At 50.0% G+C, this 22,675-nt stretch overlaps 1 long non-coding RNA gene across 1 annotated transcript in view; it reads left to right on the top strand.

The window, feature by feature from the left end:
- LOC143832269 (uncharacterized) overlaps positions 1-22,466 on the top strand; it is a 262,139-nt gene extending 239,673 nt beyond the window's left edge. The window contains exon 5 of the long non-coding RNA XR_013229175.1: positions 21,835-22,466. This is a non-coding gene — a long non-coding RNA (uncharacterized LOC143832269). The remainder of the gene's footprint in view (positions 1-21,834) is intronic.
- The last annotated feature ends 209 nt before the right edge of the window (positions 22,467-22,675 follow it).

The raw sequence follows: 22,675 nt of genomic DNA, 5'->3' as shown, positions 1-22,675 counted from the left end.
TGAACTAGAATGCTTATGGCTAGTCCTGCGTTGAGCAGGGGGTTGGACTAGATGGCCTGTATGGCCCCTTCCAACTCTATGATTCTATGATTCTATGATTCTTTAGAGCTCTGTCCTTCCCTCCATTTCCTGAACATTTTCCTTTTCTTCCTTAATTCCTCTTGAAGTTCTCTGTTCATCCAAATAGGCTTCTTAGAGCCCCTGCATTGTTTTCGTCTTTCTGGGATAGTCATTGATTGAGCATGCAATAGCTCCTGTTTGAGTAGCACCCACCCTTCACATGTTCCCTTCCCTTCCAGCATTCTCGTCCTTGGTATGACACTCATCATGTCTCTGAGTTTATTAACGTTTGCCCTATGAAAATCCAACATCCGCATCTGGCTACAAGCTTCCTTGGCTCCCCATCTCAAAAGGAATTCTATGAGGACATGGTCACTTCCCCCTAGGGTCCCCACCTCCTTCACCTCATCCACCACCTCTTGCCTGTTGGTCAGTATTAAGTCCAGTATGGCTGAACCTCTTGTGGGTTCAGCTACCATTTCATAAATGAAATTGTCAGCCAGGCAGGTCAGAAACTTGCATGACTGAGGACGCTTTGCAGAGTTTGTTTCCCAGCACACATCTGGGAAATTGAAGTCACCCATGATGACAAGGTCCTGCCGCTTGGATATTTTCTCAAGCTGCTCACAAAGTGCAGCATCCACATCCTCTCATTAGTCAGGTGGTCGGTAGCAGATACCAACCACCACACTGTTTGATTTCCCCTCGATTATTTTCACCCAGATGCTTTCCACTGTAGATATGCTCTCCTTCACTAGAATTTCCTGACAGGTAAGCCCTTTCCTCACATACAGTGCCATTCGTCCACCTCTTCGATCTATTCTGTTTTTTCTGAACAGTTCATATCCATCCACCATTACATTCCAGTCATGAGAATCATTCCACCAAGTTTCTGTGATGCCTACTAGATCATAAATTTCCATCAGCATGAGAGGTTCCAGCTCTTCCTGGGCTCAGACAACTAAGAGCACGTGGAGAGAGCTACTGGGGAGAGTTGCTGCTGACCAGGTGAGGCTATTGTGCTGCCTGGGTGAAGTGATTGCTGGGTAATTGTTGGGAGGATTAAAAAGGGCTGCTCCTCATCAGAGGCGCGAGGGCTCTTGGCCTGTGGCTCTTAGCCTGGGGTTCTTGGCCGAGCAATTAAAATCAGTAGATTATATCAGTAGATTATGTTTCCCTAGTACTTGCACTGCCTAGACATTACAATGGACCTCCAGGACACTCATCCCATCATCTGCAGTGAATGTGACATGATTGCCTAACTCCCAGAAGACATGATGGACTACAGCTGCCCCAATTGTAAACTGGTAAGACTTTTGGAGGAAAAGATTAGGGGATTAGAAAACAGAATTATTACTCTGACCCAAAGTAAGAAAGGGGAGGAGCTCATAGACCAGAGCCCTGCAACTCGGAATAAAGACAATACAACTAGTCCTGAAGAGGATAAGGAGATTGACCACAATAGGGAACCTCTGCAGACAGTTCGGGAAAAGACTCAACGGCGAAGAGCGAGACAGTTCTTGGGGCCTTTGGCGCTCCAGAATAGATTTCAGGCCCTTGCAGAGGAGGTGCAAGGGTCAATTAGGGAAGAGGTCCCAAAACAAAATCCAAGACCAAGGGTCCCAAAACAAAGTCTAAGACAAAGGCCACAGGGACAGAAGGAAATGGAGTTGAGAAGAAAAAAAAAAGGAGGGTACTGGTAATTGGAGACTCCCTGCTAAGAGGAATGGATCGCCATGTGGTTGGGCCCGACCCCCTAACCCGAGAGGTGTGTTGCTTGCCAGGGGCGAAAATTAAAGATGTTTCAGAATGGCTGCCCAAACTCCTCAAATCTACGGATCGCTACCCATTTGTGATGGTCCATGTGGGAACGAATGACATGTCCCTGAATACCATCGTTCCTATTAAATAAGACTATCAAGATCTGGGGAGGAAGCTCAAGCAAATGGGGGCACAAGTGGTATTCTCTTCAGTCTTGCCTGTCAAGGGAAGAGGAATGCGTTGGGAGAGGAAGATAATGGAGGTAAATCAGTGGCTGCGTAGTTGGTGCCGGCAGGAGTGATTTGGTTTCTGGGACTGTGGGATAGGCTTTCTTGAGGAAGGCATACTAGCACCTGATGGACTGCACTTATCGAAACTGGGGAAGAATGTGTTTGGCAGGAACCTGGGGAGATTCATCAGGAGAGCTTTAAACTAAAGCCACTAGGGGAAGGAGACGATCAACATAGGGAGTGTATGGAAGAAAAACGATCGGAGGCAGCCCAACCGGCAAGGCCAGCTCATAGGGAACCAAAAGTAAAAGGATTCAGATGTCTTTATACTAACGCCCGAAGCATGGGCAATAAAAAGGAAGAGCTGGAACTTCTCATGCTGATGGAAAGGTATGATCTAGTAGGCATCACAGAAACTTGGTGGAATGATTCTCATGACTCGTGTGCTGGAAAACAAACTCTGCAAAGCGTCCTCACTCATGCAACTTTCTGACCTGCCTGGCTGACAATTTCCTTTATCAAATGGTAGATGAACCCACAAGAAGTTCAGCCATACTGCATTTAATACTGACCAACAGGCAAGAGTGGGTGAATGGGGTGAAGGAAGTGGGGACCCTGGGGGGAAGTGACCATGTCCTCATAGATTTGCTTTTGAGATGGGGGGGGGGCAAGGAAGCTGGTAGCTAGACCCAGATGTTGGATTTTTGTAGGGCAAACTTTAATAAACTCAGAGACATGATGAGTGTCATACTATGGATGAGATTGCTGGAAGGGAAGGGAGCATGTGAAGGGTGGGTGCTACTCAAACAAGAGCTATTGCATGCTCAATCAATGACTATCCCAGAAAGAAGAAATACCGCAGGAGCTCTAAGAAGCCTATTTGGATGAACAGAGAACTTCAAGAGGAACTAAGAAAGAAAAGGGATATGTTCAGGAAATGGAGGGAAGGACAGAGCTCTAAAGAAGAGTACCTACAGGTTACTAGGCACTGTAGATCAATCATCAGAAAGGCCAAAGCTGAGAGTGAGGTAAGATTGGCCAGGGAAGCCCATTGTAACAAGAAAAGATTTTTCAGTTAGGTGAGGAGCAAATGTAAAGTAAAGAAGGCAATAGGCCCAGTGTTGGGTGCGAATGGACAAACTCTAACGGAAGATGCAGAGAAAGCAGAAAGGCTTAGTGCCTATTTTACATCTGTTTTTTCCCCACAGGTCAAAGTGTTTAAGCACATTTAGAGATGGATGTAGCCAAAGGATAGTGTCTGGGTGGCAGGTTAACATGGATAGAGAGGTTGTCGAGAGGCATTTAGCTGCACTGGATGAGTTCAAATCCCCTGGGCCGGATGAAATGCACCCAAGTGTGCTCAAAGAACTTTCCAGAGAACTTGCACAGCCCTTGTCCATCATCTTCAGGACCTCTTTAAAGGCTAGATATGACCCGGAAGCCTGGAAGAGAGCAAATGTTATTCCGATCTTCAAAAAAGTGAGGAAGGATGACCCGGGAAATTACAGACCAGTGAGTCTGACCAGTGAGTCTGGAGTACATATTATTATTATTATTATTATTATTATTATTATTATTATTATTATTATTATTATTATTATTATTATTTGATTTATTTCCCGCCACTCCCAAATGGCTCGTGGCGGGTTACAGTGTCTTAATAACCCCATTAAAACTCCCATTAAAAGACTTTAAAATGTCACAACATGGCGGCACAATAATAAGATCCCCTTCCTACCCCTCTTCCTAAAAAAGGGGGGGTGGAGAAGAAGGAGGTCAACGATGTTCAAGAAGAAGCCCGGGGGAGAGCAGTCGATGTACCCCAGCAGCCCCAGCCTCAACCATAGACCTGGCAGAAGAGCTCCATCTTGCAGTCCCTGCAGAACGTTGAAAGGTCCCTCAGGGCCCGCAGCTCTCCCGGGATCTCATTCCACCAGGTGGGGGCCAGGACCGAAAAGGCCCTGGCCCTGGTCGAGGCTAGGCGTGCTCCCCTAGGGCCGGGAACGACCAGAAGATTCTCACTCGCAGAGCGCAAAGCCCTGCGGGGGGCATAGGGCACTAGGCGGTCCCTCAGGTATGTGGGTCCCAGCCCGCGTAAAGCCTTAAAGGTTAGAACCAGAACCTTGAACCGGATACGGACAGCAATTGGTAACCAGTGCAGCTGCCTCAGCACAGGCTGGATGTGGGCCCTCCAAGGTGTGCCAGTGAGGACCCTAGCAGCTGCATTTTGTACTAGCTGGAGTTTCCGGATCAGAGACAGGGGTAGGCCCGCGTAGAGCGAGTTACAGAAATCTAATCTGGAGGTGACCGTTGCATGGATCACAGTGGCCAGGTGTTCAGGGGACAGGTAGGGTGCTAGTAGCTGAGCTTGGCGAAGATGGAAAAATGCCTGGCCGGCTACTTTCCTGACCTGCGCCTCTGTAGTCAGGGAGGCATCAATGGTCACACCCAAGTTTTTGGCCTGGGGCGCGATGGTAAGATGCGACCCTGCCAGAGTGGGTAAATGAGCTTCGTGTTCCTGCTCCCTACTTCCCAGCCACAGGACCTCTGTCTTGGAGGGGTTGAGTTTCAGGCCACTCTGCTCAAACCATTCTGTCACCACTTCCAAACATCTGGCGAATGGTTCCGGGGGAGAGTCTGGGTGGCCGTCCATGAGGAGATAGAGCTGGTTGTCGTCAGCGTACTGATGGCAGCCCAACCCAAAACTCCGTACCAGCTGGGCCAGAGGGTGCATGAAGATGTTAAATAGTGTGTGGGAGAGAACCGCGCCCTGTGGGACCCAACAAGGGAGTCCATAAGGGCGCAAGAGCTCATCCCCCACTGCAACCCTCTGGGTCCGGTTCTGGAGGAAGGAGCGTATCCAGCGCAAGGCGTACCGGCGAGGAGGTGGACCAATATCTCATGGTCCACGATGTCGAAAGCAGCCGACAGATCCAGAAGGACCAGCACGGCTGACCCGCCTCTATCCAGCTGGCGACGGAGATCATCCAGCAGGGCGACCAACACCGTCTCCACCCCGTGTCCAGGGCGGAAGCCAGACTGATATGGATCGAGTTCCGAAGTTTCATCCAAGAAAGCTAGGAGCTGGTCTGCCGCAGCCCTTTCCACCACCTTGCCCAGGAATGCTAGGTGCGACACCGGGCGGTATTTGGCAGGGTCCTGCGGGTCCAGCGTTGGTTTTTTCAGGAGAGGGCGAACCACCGCCTCCTTCAGCCGCTCGGGGAATTCCCCGGAACTCAGGGAAAGGTTGATAATATCCCTGAGTTGGCCTCCTATCCCCTCTCCGCTCCCCTTGAGAAGCCAAGAGGGACAGGGATCAAGGGGGCAGGTGATCGCCCTGACAGACCCCAGCAACTTGTCCACTTCGGAAGAAGAGAGCTGTCTGAAGCCATCAAGCCTCGCTGCCAAAGACAGCCAACAGGTCTCCAGTTCGTTTACTGTATTAATTGTGACAGGAAGGCCACGGCGAAGCGACAAGACTTTATCCGCAAAAAAGCTTGCTAATGCCTCGCAGCCAAGTGCCAATTGACTAATATTTTGGCGCCCCTGAAGGGCGGTGAGGGATATAACTACCCTAAATAATTGGGCCGGGCAAGAGCTTGCGGACACGATTTCCGTGGCGAAGAACTCTTGCTTCACCACTTTCACAGCCATCTCATACGCCCTCATAAGTGTGCGATAAGATGTTCTTGCAGCTTCGTCGCGAGTCTTCCGCCACACTCACTCTAGTCGTCTCACCTCCCTCTTCTTTTCCCGGAGCACCCCCGTGTACCAGGGGGCCCGTTTGAGTCGAGGGCAGAGAGAATGCTTAGGGGCAATCTCATCTATAGCGGCTGTCAGACGGGACTGCCACTCCTCTACTAACGCCGCCAGTGAGTTGCCAGGAGGCATCGGGTCCTGCAGAGCATTCCGGAAAACAATTGGATCAATGAGTCTACGCGGGCGGGCAAAAGTGCGCCCGCCGCCCAACTGGGGAGGGGGGTGGCATCCCAAGCCGGGCCCACAGGGCATAGTGGTCTGACCATGGCACAGCCAAAGCTGGCTCCAGAACCAGGATATGTTATTAATCGACCTTGCATTGTACAGGACCAAGATCGGACCCTCCCTAGCCTCCACCCTCACAGCCCTGGGGATGGGATGGAGGTTAGAAGGGGATCGAGCACACCCAGGGCGCCGGCCGTGTCTCCACTGCCAGGTCCTATGCGGGACAGCAGTGCTCCCACCCCTTCTCTTGTCCAACCTCCTCCCCCAGCCATAGCGCCCCTGGCCCATGATTGTTTGGATCCCGGCCCCAGCATCTGCCATCTCTCCCAGGCGACCCTGCCTCTCCATGTGCCCCCCTCGAGAGAGGACGTCAATCCTAACTCCTATGCTAAGTCCCGCCTCCTCCCCAACTGCACTAACCCTCCCTAACCCTCCTGACCCCACTGTCACCACCCTCCCCCCTCCCCCACCCTAATCTAACACCTGGAGAGGTGGGCAGCACCGTGGGGTGAGATCCCGCCTATCTCAGGGGTTCTCTCTGCCCCCCAGCTCGTCCCCACCTAATTCAGCTGAACCTAGCTCCCAATTATCATTCCTCTCTCAATGATGGTCACTAATACCTTCCTATCACCTCAGGAGAGGTCCTAGGCCACAGCAGCAAGAAAAGAGCAAAAAATATTTGAGATGAAATTCAGACTTCTGCCACCAGATGGTGCAAAGGAGGCGAGCACTAAAACTCAGAATCCCTGCTCTGTCCAATATCTCAGTCACCACTGGGTGGCGCCCAAGAGACACGATTATCCACTCCTCCAGTTTTGACTGAGTTCTTAAAGCAGCAGTACCACAGTCCTCCTCGTCCTCATGGTTACCATCCAACTGGGGAAGGAACCGCCCGGGACTCCAGCAATCGAACCGCTCGCAGAGGGGCTGGCCCAAGTGGCCTCTCACTGTCCGCGGAATGAACCTCTGCCACAGCCACCGGACTCCAGCCCCAAGCGTTTGCCACAGCCGTGATTTTTCAGCCCTACCAGCAAGCTTCAGCCTCGGGCACGGGTAGGGGAATGATTCTGTTGCTGTGCCGCCAACTTCAACCTGGTAGGTGATCGATCTTCTGCCCCTCCTCACCCTGAGCCAGGCGGGGGGGGGGACCCACTGGGGAGCGCTGGGTCTGAAGCACGCTGAAAAACGCTGAGACACAGAGGAGGAGGAGGCAATCCAAAGGGGGGGGCATAGGAACTCCCGCAGGGACCCTCGGCATTGGGGCCCCTGCCGCGGCCTGCTCCAATGCACCTCCCGGCTCACATTGGTCTCCTTCCCCCTGCAGTGTTGACTCTCGCCGGGGAGGCATCCAACGCAAGTCCAGAGCTGGAACTGGCGCGTGCGGCCGCCACAGCCCTTCTCCTTCAGGTCCCTTTTTCTTCCATTCTGCTGCCGATAAGCATCAGACTGCTCTCCCAAGAGAGGGGGGAAGGAAAAAACTAACCCCCAACCCCCAAAAACAGCAAGGGGGAGAACGCTCCATAAGCCAGGAGCGCTCATAGTCCAATGACCAGGCGGAGCTCTAAGCCCCGGCGTCTGGCTGAGCTGCCATCTTTTACAAATATATTAAAGGGAGCGATCTGCAAACACCTGGAGGACAATTTGGTGATCCAAGGAAGTCAGCATGGATTTGTCTCCAACAGGTCCTGTCAGACCAACCTAGTTTCCTTTTTTGAGAAGTAACAGGTTTGCTGGATTGTGGAAATTCGGTTTATGTCGTTTACTTGGATTTTAGTAAAGCTTTTGATAAGGTTCCCCATAATGTTCCGATGGATAAGTTGAAGGACTGCAATCTGGATGTTCAGATAGTTAGGTGGATAGTGAATTGGTTAGAGAACCGCACTCAAAGAGTTGTTGTCAATGGTGTTTCATCAGACTGGAAGGAGGTGGGTAGTGGGGTACCTCAGGGCTCGGTGCTCGGCCCGGTACTTTTCAACATTTTTTTTGTCATTTTTTTTTATTTTCATAAAGATAGAAATATAGAAACTAGATAGTATAAGTTGATAATACAAAGAACAGTAAAATATAGTCTTCATTTGTTATACTTAAAACTCACTCCATTAGGTGTCTCCTTTTAGTTAAGCTTTAAGTTTAGGCTGGGAGATATATTTAATAATACAGATTCATCTTACTTAGGAGATCTAAGACCCCACGTTAACTACTTGACACAGTCAAAGAGCCATCCTAAAAGATATTCAACACCATCTTTTCAAATTTGAATTAAATGCTTAATATTGAACATTTTTTGTAGAACAAATCATTGCTTTCAATCATTGCTTCTCCTTTCCCTTAATACAGATTCAGCTTACATAGGAAATCTAAGGCCCCACGTTAATTACACAATGGTATAAACTTTTACCCAAAACTTATAAGCCTTTTCACATTTCCACCACATTTAGAAAAAGAAGCCTACTTTGTTACCACATTTCCAACATTTGTTAACATAGTTTTTAGTAATTTTAACCGTCACTTTTAGTGTCACATGCTTCTATAAAACATTTTATACTTGACACAGTCTAAGAGCCGTCCTGTCAGATATTCAACACCATATTTTCAGATTTGAATTAAATGCTTAACATTGAACATTTTTTGCGGAACAGTATGAACTTTGGCCCTATAATAATTAATAAAGAAGAAAGAAAGGGGGGGAAAAAAACATTTTATCATGACATTTCCAGCACTTACGATTATATTGCCTTAAAAGTATACAGAAGAAAAATAAAGAAAGGATTTCAGACATTGCTTCTCCTTTCCCTTCCCCGGTCTTCTTAAGGGGGTCTCATATCGAGGCTTGCTGCATCTTGTTGTTCCCGTAGACTTACATTCTGTCCAGTTAGCTTTTGATAAGGTTCCCCATAATGTTCCGATGGATAAGTTGAAGGACTGCAATCTGGATTTTCAGATAGTTAGGTGGATAGTGAATTGGTTAGAGAACCGCACTCAAAGAGTTGTTGTCAATGGTGTTTCATCAGACTTGAGGGAGGTGAGTAGCGGGGTACCTCAGGGCTCAGTGCTCGGCCCGGTACTTTTTATCATATTTATTAATGATCTAGATGAGGGAGTGGAGGGACTACTCATCAAGTTTGCAGGTGATACCAAATTGGGAGGACTGGCAAATATTCCGGAAGATAGAGACAGAGTTCAACAAGATCTGAACACAATGGAAAAATGGGCAAATGAGAACAAGATACAATTTAATAAAGATAAGTGTAAAGTTCTGCATCTGGGTCAGAAAAATGAAAAGCATGCCTACTAGATGGGGGATACGCTTCTAGGTAACACTGTGTGTGAACGAGACATTGGGGTACTTGTGGATTGTAAACTAAACATGAGCAGGCAGTGTGATACAGAGGTAAAAAAGGCGAATGCCATTTTGGGCTGTATCAACAGGGGCATCACATCAAAATCACAAGATGTCATAGTCCCATTGTATACGGCACTGGTCAGACCACACCTGGAGTACTGTGTGCAGTTCTGGAGGCCTCACTTCAAGAAGGACGTCGATAAAATTGAAAGGGTACAGAGGAGAGCGACGAAGATGATCTGAGGCCAAGGGACCAAGCCCTATGAAGATAAGTTGAGGGACTTGGGAATGTTCAGCCTGGAGCAAAGGAGGTTGAGAGGGGAAATGATAGCCCTCTTTAAGTATTTGAAAGGTGGTCACTTGGAGGAGGGCAGGATGCTGTTTCTGTTGGCTGCAGAGGAGAGGACATGCAGTAATGGGTTTAAACTACAAGTACAACAATATAGGCAATATATCAGGAAAATATATCAGGATATATATAACAATATAACAGGAAAAATATTTTCACAGTGAGAGTAGTTCAGCAGTGGAATAGACTGCCTAAGGAGGTGGTGAGCGCCCCCTCACTGGCAGTCTTCAAGCAAAGGTTGGATACACACTTTTCTTGGATGCTTTAGGATGCTTAGGGCTAATCCTGCGTTGAGCAGGGGGTTGGACTAGATAGCCTGTATGGCCCCTTCCAACTCTATGATTCTATGATTCTATGGAAGTAGAATGACGTCTGAGAAGTGGGACCCGTAAAGCCTTCCTGTAGACGTTCTTGGAACCAAGTGTGAGCTTGATAGAGAACTGAGGTTGAGGGGAAGGTCCTGCTTGAGGTACCATGGGAGGTCAGAAATCTAAAATTCCTGCCGGGGGTCCATTGGTATATATGGTTAAATATTGGGGGGATAATCCGGATTATATAGTGGATCAGTTGGTCCACTATTCCACTTTTATTTGGCCACAGTATGAATTAGATAATGGTGAAAGGTGGCCTCAGTTTGGAACATATGCTCTTAATTATACAAGACATGTTCAATTTGTTTCATAGGACAGGAAAATGAAAGAAAATGTGTATTTGGAATAGTGGTTCTATATGATGCAAAAGAGGCCTGGCAAAGTGCTTAAAAATCTGGGGGGGGGGGGGAGCAAAAATAATGGATAGACAAAATGTTAAGCCTTTAAAAGAAGCAAGGAAAGAAATAGAGGCTGCATTAACCCGGATACCTCATAATGCTATTTTAGCTAGTAATCTGCAGAATCTTTTTTCTGGTGCCACTCCCTGTTCAGGATCTGTTCAGGACAATAATCCTTATCCATGGTTCCTCTGTATTTTGGAAACTGGCCCTGGGGTGGAGCGGGTCTGGGGTGTCTGAGTTCTAATCCTGCCCTTACAGCTCCCGCTCTACCTGACTGGCCACTCACCTCCCCAGCAGCCTGGCCACAGACATGACAGGTTGCCAATGCACACACTTCTCCATCACTCCATCCGGCCACTCACGGCAGTGAGCAGGATCCACTGCGACTGCTGCTAATGGCCCGCCACCCTACCAATGGAGCTGCCACCACTGACAATGGCAAGGAGCCACTGGGTAGCAAGAAATGCCACTCTCACTTGCTGGGCCCTCAGCCAGAGCCTGCCAGCAGGCCCCTTAACTGCCCCAGTAATGCACGGCCAACATAGAGCCAACACCTACTGCTACACGGCAGTGTTGTTACGCCAAATGCATGTCTGTACGGACACGTGTTTAAATTAATTATAGGGGAAGAACCTATACTAGGGGTTGATTAGAAGTGATATCTACCTGTCTTCTGAGTGGAGCAGAGTTTCGGAGGTCCAGGGAAGCAATTTGGGGCTATGGACGAAGGACCAAGATGAGCGTCGGACAGAGTTTCTGTAGCCTGGAAACTGACTGCATTTTTGGCTGTGGGAGCCCAATATTTAAAGGAAATTTGTGGCCTGAGGTTACAGCGGGGTTACCTTACCTTGTCCAGGGCTTGGACAAAGAGTTTGATGGCTGGGGCCGGGTCCCAACAAAGGAATGGGTTGCTGAGAGGAAGAAACTAGCTGCTGGGAATATGGAGAAATATTTCCTGTTTAGAAGGGCTGATGGCCCATTTCTGGCAAATCCTGGATGATTGCTTGTGCCTGGGGATAGTGGTAAGGGAAAAGACAAAGACCAAATCTTGGATTAGATTTGGTGTTGAAAGAGAGTGGCCAGTTCCCTTTACAAGACAATGTGCTTGGCTGGCTGGAGAGGAGTTTTGGGTGGGGTGACTTTGTCTCTCTGTACTTGCCAGGTGTGCTGACAAACTCCTCTTTTGTTTGCAACAAGTAGGTTGGGGGAAGCCTAACTCCAAGTCCTGCTTCAGAGCAAGAAGTGGGTTTTAGTTGCTTTCCCATTATGCTTTGCAAGGCTTGACCTGGTTTTTCTCTCTCTGGTGCCAGGGTCTGCGCAGGAGTGTCAGGAAGGGTTGACACGGATGTGCCAGCCTTTGATGGAGGGGTGGCAGCCCACATAACAATCCTCCCCTTCATTTGGGAATTACAAAGAGTGGAACTCTTTGGAACATTCACAAATGACCAAAACACATGTAAGCAAAGATAAAATGTCCACAAAAGAAAATAGTCAGAAAGACTTTTGGGAGGGTGATGTAGGTTTCCAGTTCTTGCCACTAGAAAAACTTCCTACTCTATCAAAGCCAAATTAAAAGCAAAAATAGTATTTGGAGCTAGGGGCTGGTCCCTTTTAGGTGACTGTGGAGATATGCTGGCAAAGTGAAAACTGAATCTTTTTCCTTTTGACAGGTGTGGGCAGTTATTTCTAACATGTGGGCAGCAATCTACCCTACAAATACTATCTATAATAAAACATTATTCTAAATATCATTAATTAAAATTACATTCAAATGCTTAAATCCTATGGGGAAATACACATAACACATCAATAAAACAATATAATAACAGTAAATGAAATAAAATACATAACTCTCATGGAGGGAAAGAGGTTAGGTGTCTTTCCCTTTAGGTCAAATATCCAATCCGGTAGTTTCTAGCAGCTGCAATTGCTTTGCTGCTAGTCAGTCCAGTCCATGTGTAGGCTAGAGTCAAAATTTTTCCAATCAAAGATGAATTTTTATTCCATCACCATCTTGAGTTGGTAGACAGGAAGGGCAGCTGTAGGTGATGCAGGTCCACAGCTATGCAAGAAAAATGCAGTGGAACGGAGGGATCCTGTCCATGCTGGTGAAAGGCAGAAAAGAGTTCAAAGCAGAGTCCATAGTCCTTGGGGCTGCAGGAGGTGTCTTCCCGGAATACCCAGGCAGGGGGAAGCAGGAAGCATAATAGTTCTAAGCCAACTCCAGGTCAGGAGGTGAATTTCAGTAGCAGCCAGTAGAGGGCGCAGAGTAGACCAAGGGTCCATTATGGGTACGAGGCAATCAGGTACAGTCTGCTGAATTGTCCCTTTGCAAGAGAGGCAGAAATGGGGAATGACCAGGGTGATCTGGCAGATGAGGATGATGATGGGGTGCACCTTGAGGTTGAGGGCACCGGTAGCATTGCTTGACCGTCTTAGGAGAGATTCCCACCACTGGTGATGTCCCAAGTTTAGCCACTTGGTGGCTAAAGTGGAGATCTGGTTACCGTTATGAGTGGCGATCAGGATGGCAGCATCTCCAGCTGCTTTCACTGCTTCCAGGGTTTTCTAAAGAGCAGGATGCCTGAGGAGGTTGTGGAGGGGTTCTGTAACAGGTCCCAGGACGACAGGAGAGATATGGGAGCTCTTGCTTCGTCTAGAGGAGAGCGGTGTAAGTGAAGACTCATTCATGGATTGAGTACATTTTACAGAAACAGTGATTAAATAATGTTGCCATGGGCTGGATCCGGTGATAACCAATGGCCGAATTATGCTCTTGGGCCATGTCCAAAAGAGCATTTTTCCTGATCAATTTTTGGTGGGGGCAAGGCACAGGTGATGTGCCTCTAAGGCTTCACTGTCACAGATGAGGCCTTATTTCTCCCTGCATTGGCAACCTTGGACATTGACTGTCTGCCAACCCATAGAAGAGAGATCCTAGCCCAGTGGCTAACATAGAGGATGTCTCCGGCCTGAGTCCAAGAAGAACTACAGGGTGAATTTGGAAAAATTCCGGTGGAACTACTGTCGCCACGAATAGGCGGAGCAATCCCGGCTCGATCTTGACCTGCAAGAGAGCCTACCAATCAGATAGGGCAGCTTCATTCAGCATGAGGGTTGCCATCATGAACTGCTTTACTTAATGTGGCCCTCAGATTTAGGTCTGATTAGTTCCGTGACTAGGGCCAAATTAATAGAGTGAGCCTGCGCATATGCGAGTGCCAGGGAAACGTTCGCTCATTGAGTTCATGGAGTGCTGTACTTCTATAACAATCTCCAGAGGATTTTGGACTGGTTTGGCCAGTCAAGAGGTGGCATCAGTTGCTACTGCCAGTTTATTTGTCAGAACTTCAGTTTTTGCTTCATTGATCAGGGAAGCACCCATGCCAATTGGGGCTAACCAGATGGATACATTTATTTAGCTGGGTAAGGTATTCTCCCCCCCTCGCGTCTGAGAGCAGGCAAGGTCTTTGTCCCTATTTCCCTTTTCCCTGGATCAAACTGGATGAAGATTTCTCCTACACCTTCCAAAGCAGGCTCTCCTGAATTGCTCAGTGAGAGTTGTTTGACCACAACTGTTGTGGTGGGGGCTGGAGATTTGACCTCTGGGGGCTCTTCAGTGGCGCAATCCTCCTGGGGATTGGCTGATTGTCCCTTCCATTCCTTGAACTGGACACAATGGAAATACTTCAACCAGATGCTCCCATTCTTAGGCAGAGCAACCTGGTACCCTTAAAGGGAAAGACTGTTCCTGTGCATAGGCAGAGGGTCTTTATTGGCTGGATGATAAGCTAGATTTTCATTCAAAGCAAAATAAAATGACAAAAAGAAAATGTTCTAATTGCCAATTAAAAATAAAAAGACAAAATGTAAAAGGGAAGAAAAATCTGTAAAGGACGCATTTCCCGAAGAAGAAGAAGAAGAAGAAGAAGAAGAAGAAGAAGAAGAAGAAGAAGAAGAAGAAGAAGAAGAAGAAGAAGAAGAAGAAGAAGAAGAAGAAGAGTTGGTTCTTATATGCCGTGATCTGTGACTTCCCCCCCTTGCTTCCCTGAGGTGGTGGTCAGTCTTTAAAGAAACAAAACTTCTTCCCTTCCTGATCTGAGAAGAAAGAATACTTTCTGTGCTGTTAAAGTTCCTTAGTTATGTAGATTATTTGCCTGGATGGGGGAGAGCAAGGCATGAGTCATAGGGCTGAGTGCCTGGGAAGGCAGTTAGACAAAGAGAGTTCTGTTTTAAGATTGCAAAATAGTGGTTGTTTCAGTGTGACTGCAGCTATCAGTGGAGGCTCTATCAATTGTAGCCAGATTTAAAATTTGAAAATTTAAAAAGTAAAAATGGAAGCACACATGTTAAACAATTATTTTTCTCAGCTCAGTGGCCCTGGAACTATTTTGGAAATTGACAGATTAAGCTGATTATATCATTTAATTGGAAATCTGTTAACTTTGCTTGCAACATTAACTGGGAGGAGGGAAGCTAAGAGTAAATTGAAAAACAATGTTGTCCTTGCAACAAATTCTTCCCTGTTAAAATAATTGTTGTCAACTTGGAGGGGTGACAGCCCACATAACAGTGTGGCCGTATTGCCATGCCACACGCCAGGACCTTACGCTGCCATGCACATGCTACGACCTCCCAACCCCAACCCCACGCCCAGGAACATGCGCTGCTGGAGCCACACTGCACTAAAAGGTAGGTAGCTCACCAACACTTGCCACCATGAGCATGCTGTACCCACAAGCACCGCCACCCCCTCGCCTGGCCCTCTGCCACATGAGCAGATCCTGATGGCCCATGCCGCCCTCCTATCTCCATGCCGAACTCTGTGCCGCCCCATACCACCATCGGTGGCTGGGGGGGAGGGGTGCCCACTGGGAAGCTTCTCTGCACCTCCATGGGCTTCCCCCCTATGCCTTCCTGCTACTAGCACCTGCTGAATTTCTCAGTGCAATGGGCTTAAGTGCTAGTATGTAATAAGACTTCAACAATAAATGTTTATTATCTGTACCATAAATAAAGCTGGATATAGATGGTAGGAAGAGTTGAGACTCATTGCATACCTGCTTGATCCCCTGAGGAGTCACTCTCCCTGGAGCACCAATCAGGCAGGGGATGGCCCACATCTAACTGCCTCCACCTCCATAAATGGGCCTTGGGGAGGTTACTTGCCTCCCCAGAGGACCAGTCAGGTAGGGGAGACGTGTCCATGACTGCCTCTCCCTCTGCCTTCCAGCCACACAAATAGGGAGCAGTCAGATAAGGCAGCCCCAGCCCCAGCAACCCTGCCACGACTTTGCTGGGCCTTAGCAGGGCCGTCCGGGAGGGTGGGTGTAGAGGGAGGCAAGAGCACACACACAAGCTCACCCCTGCCCCTGCCTAGCCTTGTTGGGCTTCCTGGGTGGGTAGGGGGAGGCCCACCAGAGTTTGCCCCCACCCAGACCAGCATCACCCTGATCCTCCCATGTCCCTACCTAGCCTCGCCAAAGCCTGAGTTGAGGCCTTAGTGTGGTGGAGCTGGCCAGGTGGGTGGTGGGAGAGGCAGGGAGTGCTCACCCTCACCCTGACTAGCCTTGCAGAGGCCTGGCAAGGCCTTGGCAAGGCTGGGTGGCTGGGGGGTGGGGGAGGTCAGAAGCATACACCAGAGCATTTCTCCACCCCAACAAGGCTTGCTGCAGCCTGACCAGGCCTTGGTGGGGCTGCCCACTCGCCCCTATCCCGACCAGCCTTGCTGACATCTGGCAAGACCTCAGCAGAGCTGCCTGGGTAGGGGATGGGGGGGCAGAGCACAAGCTGGAGCTTGCCTCTACCCTGACCAGCCTCTCCATAGCCTGGCGAGACCTCAGTGGGCCTGTGGGGGGAGGTGCGTTGGATGCTAGAGCCCATTTTATTTTTTATACAACAGGCTTTTCTGCTAGTAAAGCATAATGAATGACTGAGAAGGCAGTAATAATTGTTTCACCACTAATTACATTTCCAGACTACTTAAAGAATTGGAGCATCTTGAAATGATGCAACAGCCATGGATCATTATTTTCATGTAAAATACATTCAGTGCAAGACATGCAATTGTCAGGATTGTAGAATCTCTGCCATAAATTAGCCTGAGTTCCTTCATGTCAGTTATATTGCTTGGCGCCTGGTTGCCCCAGGTCCTGTACTCTTGCTAACCATAAAAGTGAATAATTTGTTTTTGTAACCTTATCACATGTTGTGGCCTCTTGGCTGAGCTGGGTTTGTTATCACCTAGTCAAGGCTATGAGAATGTATTCCTGTTTTAATTACACATGTGTCTTTTCTCTTGCTCCCCTCCCTTGGGAACTGTCAAGTTTTGAGCGGGAGAATTGTATTGATAAGCTGAAGCAAATCTGTACTCTAGTCAGATTTGACTTCTCAGTCCTTAGCGTGTAGTACTTTCCAATAAAGCTTTCTTTAATTAAGAAGCCTGTTGTGAGTTCTCTTCATGTTTGACATTAAGTCAAATCTCACAACCCCCTTTCGCCTGCCAACATGCAGGACGAAGGAAATACCTATACTGAGCAGGGAGAGGGCCTGGATTGGGACCTCTCCCAAAGCGATGGAGCCGGTGTGGGTCCGTACAGCTCGGGCATGATCAGAGCCTTGGGAGAGGCAACTCTGGGTCATGCTGAGTTCCTGGAAAAGCACATCACCGAACGCAGGCGTTTGTCGAAATACGACCACCTGACGGGGGATGAGCAGTGGCCGGATCAACTGGGGATGCCCAGCTACGGGTCGGAGCCCGCCGGTGAGGTGCGTGATTTGCAGCACAAATTGGACAAGGTGACCAATTGGCTACAGGATCTCTCGGGCCGGTTGGATCCGGAAGAGCAACGTGAGACCCGGCGCCTGCTGCAAGAGCTGCACGGAGGCTCCCGCGAACCCAGCGGTCGGAGGCTGGGGGATCTTCCCACCCTGCGGGAACGCGAGGAGGCGGCGATGCAGGCGGCAGCCGAGGCTGAAGCCGCCGCCTTGGCGAGAGCGCGGCGGGAGGAAGAAGAAGCCGGCCTCGATGGTGCGGGGCTGGTGGCGGCGGTGAAGCCGCTGAAGGAGCCGGGGCGGCGGACGGAGCGGCGGCGGACGGAGCGGCGGCGGACGTGGACGGAGCAGAGGCGGCGGCGCAAGCAGCGGCGGCGGCGGCGCGAGCAGCGGCGGCGGCACGAGCAGCGGCGGCGGCGCGAGCAGCAGCAGGAGCAGATCGAGGCTTGGGCCGTGGAGTGAGGGTCCCGATGGATGGATTGGGGACCGGGACGACTACCTCCCCATCTCCGGGGAGTGGAAATGCGGAGCACCTACAAGTTCAAAGCTAAATTCTCGGGGGACCCATCAACCTTCCCTTCGTTCCTGGTGCATCTCCAAGCCTACATGATGGACATGGGATTTACCTTCAACGATGATGCCGAGCGCGTGCGTTTCATGGGAGAATGCCTGGAAGGGAAGGCAGCAAAATGGTTCATGGACCTGTACCGTTACAACCCAAGAGCCGTCCGTAATTACAATCACTTCCTGAGAACCATGCGCCAGATGTACGTGGAACCGTTCGAGAAGGAGACGGCGGAGAAGAAACTCAAATCCCTGAAGCAAGGGAAGCTGACCGTGGCCGAATATGCCAGGGAATTCAAGGAGCTGTCCTCAGCTGTGCCGGATTGGACCGAGCCACAACGAGTGCACGCGTTCGTGGGGGGCCTCTCCGGGGACTTGTCCAGCAAGTGCCTCCTTTTAGAAGACCCCCTCACGGTGGCAGGTTGGGTCCAACTGGCAGGAGAGATGGAGAGCCGCCTGGAAAGGGCGGCCGAATATCAAGGAGTTGCCGGCAAGGCAGGGGCGAAGACCTCTACCCCCGTGAAAGCCAAGCCAAAGGCGAAACTGGAACCGAGCGAGCGCACTCGGCGCATGGAGAAGGGATTGTGCTTGGGTTGTGGTCAGGCTGGCCACTTCCTCGCGCAATGCCCATCCAAGACGTTGCCCAGCGCCAAGTCGACGGGAGGGACCCCGACCAAAGCGTCCCCTGCCAAGAAAACGGTCCCGAAGAAAAGTGCCAAGTCTCTGCTGGTTCCAGCTGGAGCCGCGACGGTGGTGGAGGAATCGGAGGAGGGCAGCGGCCAGGACGGAGAGGATCAATCGGAGGAGCAGTCGGGAAACGAAGACGGTCTGCTGTAAAGGCGCCCCGCCAGCAGACCTCCGGCAGGGGCAAACGAGTGGTGAGTGATTCCCCCCTGATACTTTTGCCTGCAACCCTCACGGAGCCCCAGTCAGGACGGAAAGTGGGGGTTCGTTGCATTGTGGACTCAGGGTGTACCCAGACCCTAGTAAGCCCAGCGCTAGCCGAGACTTTGGGGGTGGGCAAGGTGCCGTTGGGTGAGCCCCTACCTATTACCCAACTGGATGGAAAATGCGCTCCAGGGGGGGGAAGCTACAGTAAAGACGCTCCCCATGGATTTGGATGTTGAGAAACATTGGGAGCAGATTCAACCCCTGGTAGCGCCCCACTCCGCGTTCCCGTGTGTTCTGGGGTTGGATTGGTTGAGGGAGCATGATCCCACGGTGAAGTGGAAAAAGGGAACGGTGAAGTTTTCCTCGCCCAATTGCAAGCGGCATGTACGGCCCCCGCTCGCTCAAAACGACCGGGCCGTGGCCGCGATGGGGTCCGCCAGGGGGGGCGGCCATCCCACAGGAGTATCAAGACTTTGCAGATGTGTTCGCAGAGGCCGAATGCGATCAACTTCCCCCCCACCATAAAACTGACTGTGCCATTGAGTTAAAGAAAGGGGAGCCCCTCCCCAAAGCCAAACTTTATTCGATGAGCCCGAGGGAGATGAAAGAACTCAGGGAGTTCCTGGACAAAAACCTAGCCCGGGGATTTATCAGACCGGCGACTTCGCCCTTGGCGGCCCCGGTCCTTTTCATGAAAAAGAAAGACGGGTCTTTGCGCCTCTGCACGGACTACAGAGGGCTGAACGCTGTGTCCACTTGTAATGCCTACCCGCTGCCTTTGATTAAGGACTTGTTGGGTCATTTGGGGAAGGCTCGGATTTTTACAAAACTGGACTTGAGGGAAGCCTATTACCGGGTCCGAATAAAGAAGGGGCATGAATATTTGACTGCTTTTAACACCCCCTTGGGCCAATTTGAGTACACTGTCATGCCGTTCGGCCTCGCCGGCGCTCCAGGCGTGTTCATGAACATGATAAATGAAATTATGCATGATTTGTTGTATCAGGGGGTGTTGGTGTACATTGATGATATTTTAGTGTACTCTGAGGATGTGGGCAAGCACGCCAAATTAGTCCGCGAAGTGCTCCGCCGACTGCGGAAGCACCATTTGTTTGCCAAACTTTCAAAGTGTGAATTCCATCGGGATGCGGTGGAATTTCTGGGGTTCAGGGTCTCTCAAGCAGGGGTCGAAATGGACCCGGGCAAGGTGTGCGACTTGTTGGCCTGGGAACCACCCCGGACACGACGGCAACTCCAAAGTTTCTTAGGATTTGCAAACTTTTACAGAACATTTATCCCTTGTTTTGCCAAGGTGGCATTGCCTCTCACTGACTTGTTAAAAACAAAGGAGGGGGGGAAAGCGGCCAGTCGACCAGGCGCCCCACTCCAGTGGACCCCCCGGTGTCAGGAAGCTTTCGAGAATCTGAAGCTCCTGTTTACATCTGAGCCGGTGTTGGCCCATGCTGACCCAGCTAAGCAATTCACCGTGCAAGTAGATTCTTCGGATGTGGCAATGGGGGCCGTGATCCTACAAGAGGGGGAGGATGGAAAGTTACACCCATTAGCTTATTTGTCTAAGAAGTTTTCCGGGGCAGAACGCAACTGGGCAATTTGGGGAAAAGAGGCTGCGGCTGTAAAGTTGGCCCTGGCTACTTGGAGACATTGGCTGGAAGGGTCCGCCGTCCCGTTTGTGGTTTGGACAGACCATAAAAACCTCCAAGCACTCAAGCAGCCCCGCTCGCTCTCTGCCAAGCAAATGCGGTGGGCGGAGTTTTTCTCTAGGTTCAACTTTACTCTCAAACATCTGCCAGGCAAAATGAACTTTTTGGCGGACGCTCTATCCCGCTTGCCCCAGTACAACAGCAAGTGCGACCCATTGGTGGACACCGTTTTCACTCCCGCCCAACTGGGAATGGCCGCCGTGACGCGCAGCCAAACGAGAAAGGGAAACTCGATTCCTGGTGGGTGGGTTCAAAAGGAGGTGTTACTGGACTCTGAGTTTGCTTCCCTCCGCCCCGAGCTAAGCGACAAGGGGGGGCCTGTTTTTTAAGGGGGAGCGTCTCTACGTCCCAGCGGCAGCGCGCGGGGATGTTTTAAAACTTTGCCATGATGCAAAAACCGCAGGACATTTTGGTTTTGTGAAAACTCTGCACCTGGTCAGGAGACATTATTGGTGGCCGACATTGCGGTCCGATGTGGAGAAGTACGTGCAGGGTCGCCCCACCTGTCTGGTTTCCAAACCCTCTGGTGGGAAGAGCCGGGGGTTGCTGCAGCCCCTGCCCACTCCCTCCCGGCCTTGGTCTGATGTCACCATGGATTTTATCACGGACTTGCCTCCCAGCCAGGGCAAGTCAGTAGTCTGGGTGGTGGTAGACGCATTTTCCAAGCAAGCCCATTTAATTCCTTGTTCTGGCTTGCCCTCAGCGGCCAAACTGGCCTCCATGTTTGTGACCCACATAATCCGCCTACATGGGATCCCGAAGCGCCTGCTCACGGATCGGGACCCCCAGTTCGTTGCCAAGTTCTGGCGGGAGCTCCTGAAGTTGTTGGGGGTGGAGCAAGCCCTGACATCTGGCTACCACCCCGAATCCAACGGTCAGACTGAAAGGGTGAACCAAATTCTTGAACAGTACCTGCGCTGTTTTATTAACCACCAACAAAACGACTGGGTTGCCCTCTTGCCTCTTGCTGAGTTCGCCTATAACAATGGGGTGCATGCCTCCACGGGAGTGTCACCTTTTAAAGTGGTGTACGGGACAGACTTAGAGGCTGCACCCACCTGGGATCTAAGCTCCACCGAGGTCCCTGAAGTCACCAAGTGGGCTGCAACGATCAGGGATGGTTGGCCTGACATTGTCTCTAGCCTCAAGGAGGCAAAGCAGGCTTATAAAACACAGGCAGATAAAAAACGTGCACCAGCTCCCGCGTGGAAAGTAGGTGATCTTGCTTACCTGTCCACCAAGAATCTGCGCTGTCAGCAGAAGTCAAAAAAGTTGGGTCCTAAATTTGTGGGACCTTTTCCAATTGTGAAACTTATCAATGCTGTAACTGTAGAATTATGCTTGCCTAAAACTTACAGGAATGTACATCCGGTTTTTCATTCCAGCCTGCTGCGGCGAGCCCCTGTGCCTGATGTGTGGCACCCCCCGCTCTCAACACCAGTTCCGGTCTACATTGATAAAGACACTCACTACGAAGTCAACCAAATTTTGGACTCTCGTGTACACAAGGGGCACCTCCAATATTTAGTAGATTGGAAGGATTTTCCTTCAGGGGAAAGGGAATGGGTGGAGGCAGAAAATGTCAAAGCACCTCGCCTCCTCCGGGCTTTCCACCGCGCATTCCCTGATTGCCCTCGTCCAGTGGATGCGGGCTAGAGTGGGAGAGGGTCATTTTAGTGTGGAGGGATGTCAGGATTGTAGAATCTCTGCCATAAATTAGCCTGAGTTCCTCCATGTCAGTTATATTGCTTGGCGCCTGGTTGCCCCAGGTCCTGTACTCTTGCTAACCATAAAAGTGAATAATTTGTTTTTGTAACCTTATCACATGTTGTGGCCTCTCGGCTGAGCTGGGTTTGTTATCACCTAGTCAAGGCTATGAGAATGTATTCCTGTTTTAATTACACATGTGTCTTTTCTCTTGCTCCCCTCCCTTGGGAACTGTCAAGTTTTGAGCGGGAGAATTATATTGATAAGCTGAAGCAAATCTGTACTCTAGTCAGATTTGACTTCTCAGTCCTTAGCGTGTAGTACTTTCCAATAAAGCTTTCTTTAATTAAGAAGCCTGTTGTGAGTTCTCTTCACGTTTGACAGCAATAAACTAGCAGATGCCATTTTCTTGAAATATGAATACTTGATGTTTAATTTATTTACCCATTTATCTATTCTGACTTTCCTTTCTGAAGTGTTCTCCAGTCAGAACACTTGGCTCATATAACCAAGTTTCTT

Source organism: Paroedura picta, chromosome 3, assembly GCF_049243985.1.
Source record: "Paroedura picta isolate Pp20150507F chromosome 3, Ppicta_v3.0, whole genome shotgun sequence".
NCBI classification, from domain to species: Eukaryota; Metazoa; Chordata; class Lepidosauria; order Squamata; family Gekkonidae; genus Paroedura; species Paroedura picta.
Note: the sequence above shows the minus strand (reverse complement) of the source record. Positions and strands in the feature narration are given on the sequence as shown.